Below are 6,747 nucleotides of genomic sequence, written 5' to 3' on the forward strand. Positions count from 1 at the left end.
AACCAATAAATGATGCTATAGTGTTTTCACTATTGAGGAAATCCAATTTGATTTAAGAAATTGACAATTATCTTTCTTAATCCAAATGTTTGCAAAGGGAAGAAATTATACAAAATAAATTTTTTAGAAAATTGCAAAGACAAATGAAACAACAAAATAATTTAGAACAAAGCCATAAGGTAACAGCGGAATTATTTTCGTATTACCACATTTACACCTTTAAAATTCAACTGGTAGATATCAGGGGAATCTATAATGACAGAGCAAAATGATTTAGAGCACAAATAAGGAAATTATTTTGCACAAATTAAAATAGTATAATATTTTTAAGTCCATTTTTTAATGAACTACATAGTAAGTTAATATGAAATGGAGTTTAAAAGATATTAACATGTAGATATAAAATTATGCCCACAATCACATTTAGAATCACAAGCCAATTTTATAACACAAAAACACAACAGCGGATAGTTTTACTCTGTCGTTTGTTTTATGTCAAATCACATTTCGATATTTCTTTTTATAGCGAGTAAATTTAAAAACAAATGTCAAAGTGAAAAATAATGTATTTTATACCTGGTTTGTGTTAATAGTGCAAATTTATCAATGAATATTGAAAATGAAAGTAGGAAAAAAACTGTACAATTTGTTGCCTTTCCAAAACAGAAGCGGTAAATCACACAAACACATAATTTGTTCTGTTATATATTGTAAAGGTTATGTTTATACTACGAGCTCTGAATGAGATTAATGAGTTCCTCAGCACAGTAAACCTCCTCCACAGAAACAGAAGCTAAATTGCAATAAATCATGGGTTTATGTTCACACATTTATGGGATAGGAAAGATTTAGAGTTCCTCTGTGGAGAAAGCCATCCCAAAGTGAAAGAGAAAATTATGGCGTCCGTAACATAAAGGTAGACAAACTGAGAAAACTCAAAGTTGTGTGTTCATTACACTTTAATAATGTCAGTAATTTATTAAAAGTAATTATCATGGCACAGTTTCAGAGTTATGTTTCATGAGAAGTGACAAAATGCCAGTTCGATATGTTGGTTACTGTCACATCAAGACCAATTAAATTTGTCAACAGAAACAGGTGGTATGGTACAATTAATCTAATAAATTTTTTTTCATATTATCATTTATGCCAGTAACTCAATCTTATCTCACTAATGATAAGGGGTTTTTTCTTTGTTTTTAAAAATAAAGAAAATCTACTAATTATATTTAGCTATCTGTTAAGAGTGTACTCTATGAAATTATTTATATAAAGAGGTTTTGAAGACAAATTTTGTGGATAAACATCTTGAAGATACTCTAATATCATTTCTAACTGAATAATATCTGAATAATCCATGTCTCTTCAATTCATGGAAAACTTACTGGAGAAATAAACTGAAGCCAAATGATGAAATACGATTATAGCAATACTAACCTCCATGCTGTGATACTAGTTAATTTTATCTTGTACATACAGCTAAATGAAAGATTCGCTATTGGAAACAGTGAATGACCTTTCTATTTATTATCTTAAAAAGAAAAAAAAAAAACAAAAACAAAAATAGAATCTGATATATTTTTCTTCTGGGCACATTATCCAATCTGGTTCAAAGAAGATGTAACTAAGAAAAAAGGAAATTATTGCTGTTAAAAAAAACCTAAAAAACAAAAAAACAAGATCATTTCAAGTGAAAGATTGATAAATTTAAAAAAAAAATTATAAGAGGATCAAAACAATAATTCCAGTTCCTACAAATATTGATGCAATAATAAAGAAAAACAAAATATTGTGAGGCCCAGAATGTCATGTTTTAGAATTTTTTAAATGACTGCTTTTCTCATCTATCTTCAGAATAAGATCAGACAAACCACAGAGCTAAACTTAGATCTTCTATGCTGGCAAGAGAATAGTCTTGTTAAAACTACATAGCCTCAGTTAATTCTTCATGGACTAGGGACTTTCTGATGGAAGAACCAGAAGTTAGAACAGAAGGAATATAACTTTTCTAACACAGATTTTATTGTCTTTTGAGAAAGGTGTGTCAATTAATGGATGTACAATCACATACTACTAAAATATTTTTAGTTTAATATTAAGATTAATACATTAAATATTTCCAAATAACATATTTTATAAGCACTACTCAAGAGCCAAAGTACAAAAATTAATGCTACACAGTATTATCTCTATAAAGTGGTAAAAAAAAAAAGTACAAAAATTAATGCTACACAGTATTATCTCTATAAAGTGGTAACAAAAATTAATGCTACACAGTATTATCTCTATAAAGTGAAGAGATAAGATTAATATAATCTGAGAGTTTTTTTTATATTTTCCGAAATGAAAACATTTTTCTTTAAAAAATATCCAATCTCAAAAAATAAAACATACTCTATATTGATTTCTAGGCTCCAATAAAGTGCAAATTGACAAAAAGTAAATTATTTCTGATTTGGCACCCTTCAAGACACCATATTATTCTCAAACATCTAAGTCTTTATAGTAAGTAAACTATTTTATGTCCATTTTCACCTATTGTCTGCTTTCATACATTTTGACCTTTCTATTGCTGTCAGACTCTTTGTTAACAATAATTGGCAAGTAAGGTAAATGCATCATTTTTATTTTAAAACAGAAACCAAAAAACCCATTATTTTCCTAGCCAAATTCTTCCATGTCTATGTGAACATGGAAAACTATAAATAAGGGTTTATTTCATCCTTTAGCAATGTGTTCACGCTTGCTCAGAATTTTTATATTGGCTTGATAGAAACCATATTATAAATTAAAGTAAATTATAAAACATCATACTCTTCAAAAACAAACCTTATTTTTGCCTTATAAAGCCATAGTATATGAGGTCAGAAGTAAGTCTATTTCAGCTCTTTTCTAAAACTTACTAATTTACAGTCAGTTTTATTTAGAAACAGTTTACATATCCTTTCCAAGAACACTATTATGATAGAAAAAAGAAGCTTGTGAATTTATTTCTTAACAACTTTAAAGAATGAAAGAATAAAATTAGGACCATAGCAAAGGAACATCAACACTTTTCCCCATTTACACATGACAGGGTTATGCTTTATTAGGAAGTAGTTCCAGTACACAAAAGCTAAGAATAATTAGTGCCGTTAATGAACAGTTGGAGGCAAGCAAAAGAATATTCCACAAGTTCAAATGTGTTCAAATCTCTACAAGATCTAAAGTAAAGTTATAACAAGCTTAGCATATAATAAATAGGTCAATAAACCAAACAAACACCAATCTAATGTCAGAGGCATTTATTTTCATTGATTTTCAAGTGAATCCAAATCTTCACACAATGAAAGTCCAGGCATAGATAACTTTATCTATTAAAGAAGAAATAAAAATAAATTAAAACAAATTTACTTAAATCTTTTTAGAATATAGAGGAAGTAGGACTCATGTCCCAACTCATTTTATAATACCCCTACAAAACATGATAAAAAATGATGATGAAAACAAATATCCATCATAAATATAGATGAGAAAAATATTTGCAAATGTAAAAAAATAAAATTGGTTTATATATGATAAAATCTAATATAGCATGCCCGAGTTATGTTTATTCCAGGAATGGAGAAATAATTAACTCATGAAAATTAATCAAACATTACACTAACAGAAAAAATAAGCCCAATTCTATGATCATCTCAATCGTAACAAAATTAAACACCTTTGTGGTTAAAATAACTCAGCAAATTAGAAAAAAATAGAAACTGTCTTAAAAAAAATCTCTATCTAGCATAATTAATCCTGAAGGATTTGGTGCTTTTCTCCCAAATGTCATAAACAAGGCAGGCAAATATTCTCCCAAAACTTCTATTCAAAATTTTACTGGAAATCAAATTACCACAATAAATGAAAGAAAAATAAATTAAAAAAAAATAAAGATTGAAGTGAAAGACATATAACTGCCCCTATTCACAGACAGGATTTTTTATGTAGAATCCTAATACATAAAATCCTAAGGATTTTACAAAACGACTAAAACTGTAAGTGAATCCTGCAAGTTTCTGGAATACAAAGTCGATATATAAAGATCAATTTAATTTTTTTACTTTTAAGCAAAATAGAAAAATAGAGCTTAAAAATAAATGTATAATTGTGTTAAAACATATATATCTTAGGAAAAATTAGGCTGTAGGTGAACAAGTTCTCTATATTAAAATCCACAAAATATTGCTAGACGATTTCGAGATCTAAAAAGATGGAGAGATATAGCATATTCATAGATGGAAAGCTCAATATGTATAAAATGTTGCTTTCTCTAAATTGATCTATAATTTCACCTCAGTTTCAATCACAATATCAATAAGTTTTATTTTTTTTTATTTGATTTAATATCAAGTAGCAAACATAACCTAAAATTGACATGGAAATATTAAGGACCTACTATTTACAGACAAATCTTTTGTATTGAGAAGAACAAACATGGATGACTTGACTTTAAGATTCAATATAAAGCTAAAGTAAGGATAACTAAATTAAAAAAAAAAAAATGTAAGAAACAGAACATAGAGCCCAGAAAGATTCAGACATTGATTTTCTACAATGGCACACAAGCAATTTAATGAATAAGGGCAAATATTTTTTTTTTTTTTTTAAGAAATCGTGTTACAAAAGCTGAATATACATATGAGGAAAAAAATCCAACCTCTATTATTCCACACACAAAATTATTTTAATAACTTTGCAAGCTTAGGGTAAGCAAAGTATTCTTAGACCAGCCCTAGGAAAAAATAATGAAAGAATAAAAAAAAAACTTAGACTTTGCTGAAATTAAATACTTCCGTTTATTAAAAATAATTTAAGAAAATAAACAGACAAACCTCAAACTTGGAGAAACATTAAAAAATGAAAAAAAGTCTTAGCAACTGGTTAGAAAATTATATATAAGAAGTTCAAGAACATGCAAAACAAACATTAAGAAAAAAAGTAACTTGCCTCTGAAGAAAGAATAGAAGTGGTTCACTGAGAAGAGAAGAAGAAACTGGAATAAAGTGATTGTTCTGTATTTTGATATGGACATAAAATATAACACTCTATGCATATCCTGGATGTCATCATCAGGTAATATCTGATAACCCCAACTGAGGCACATTCTGCAAAATCAACAGCCAATAGTCTTCAAAAAAGTCAACACCAAGAAAGACAAATAAAAACTGAGCATATGTTCCAGATTTAAGGAGCCTGAAGAAACAGGGCAACTAAATATAAGGAATGCATCATCTTGGATTGTTTTTAGGAGTTAGGTAAAATATTAAAGACTTTATTGGAACAATTGATAAAATTTAGCTATGGACTGGGCTAATGTAATAATTATAATTTTCCAGATTTTGATAATGCACTGTGGTTATATCAGATAATTTCTGAGGAAATGTACATCAAAATATTTAGGAGAAAAGGACACAACATATTTAAGTGACAAAGAAAAATATGTGTGTATACAAGAAAGAGAATAATGAAGGAAATAGAGCAAAATGTAAATAATTTCTGAATTGTGTAAAGAACATACAGGAATTTCTTGTACTATTTTTGCAAACTTTCTCTAAATTTAATGTATCGAAATAAAAATCACATACAAATCTAGAAACAATATGACACTAAAAGAAATATCAGGAGTGATCAAAGACCAGGAGATAATACTGCAGAAACTTAAAATTCTTAGCTCTGAGAACACATGATTCCTTTAGTTTTAAAAGATGTAATCGTTATCCAGATGAAGGATAATGCAGGGAAAGCGTTGGAGAAAAAACAGTGAGGAAAAAATAACTCTCTATCTGGAGGATACTATACTTATAGGATGGTACATTTGCTTATGTGTTTTAGTTAACAGAATAATGTCTACTAGGACAAAAAGTAAAAAGAACCTGAAAAGTTCAGTTTATGAAGGATTTTCTTTAATGCTGTATATGTCTCACTGAAAGATCACTAAGATCAGTTTTAGTCCTAGATCTGCTGCTTAATAGTCGAATATGTAATTTAAATTTCATGTGCACCATTTTTCTCATTTGTAAGTAAAGCAGCAAGAATATCCAATTCATAGTATATTTATAGAAATGTAATGACAATTCATATCAAATTTTTAAAACATTAAAACACATTAATCAATAAAATTTAATCAACACAATTAAATATTGTATGAGATGACATCATGCACCTGTATATAATGTATAAATATAAAAGTTATGCCATCTCTTGATATTAATAGCTACAAATAGATAGTATATATCACTAGATTCCACGTTATAGGCTATAAACACTTGCAAAAAATAAACATCAATTGCTAAAGCAAATTTTTATTTAAAGCTTTTGACATAATAGAATTTAATCATTAAAACATTTTGTCTTGATTTCCCTTCGGTCTTTTAGGGCTATCTTTTATTTTGAATAGTTGAATCTGTGTTCTCTTGCCAAACACAGAATTTTGCAAAAAGCAAGCAGCTTTGCAGATGTTTCTCAGGTATATAACACATTTGAGCTGCTGTCTTGGGAACTAGGCCATTTTTATACAATGAATTGCTGCATATACTTTAAATGTCAAGACATGCTCTCAAGATTGTACGTGCTTTTCATGAAGTCTAACTTAGAACACTGTCACATTTTTAATTCTACATATACTGATTTATGAACAATCACAGTAGATTTTCTTGACACTTTATTTTCTTACTTTTAAACTTACTCTAGCATTTCTGGTTCAGTACATTTTCTAATATCTTC

This window comes from Pteropus vampyrus, unplaced genomic scaffold (assembly GCF_000151845.1).
Source record: "Pteropus vampyrus isolate Shadow unplaced genomic scaffold, Pvam_2.0 Scaffold13, whole genome shotgun sequence".
In the NCBI taxonomy this organism is placed as follows: domain Eukaryota; kingdom Metazoa; phylum Chordata; class Mammalia; order Chiroptera; family Pteropodidae; genus Pteropus; species Pteropus vampyrus.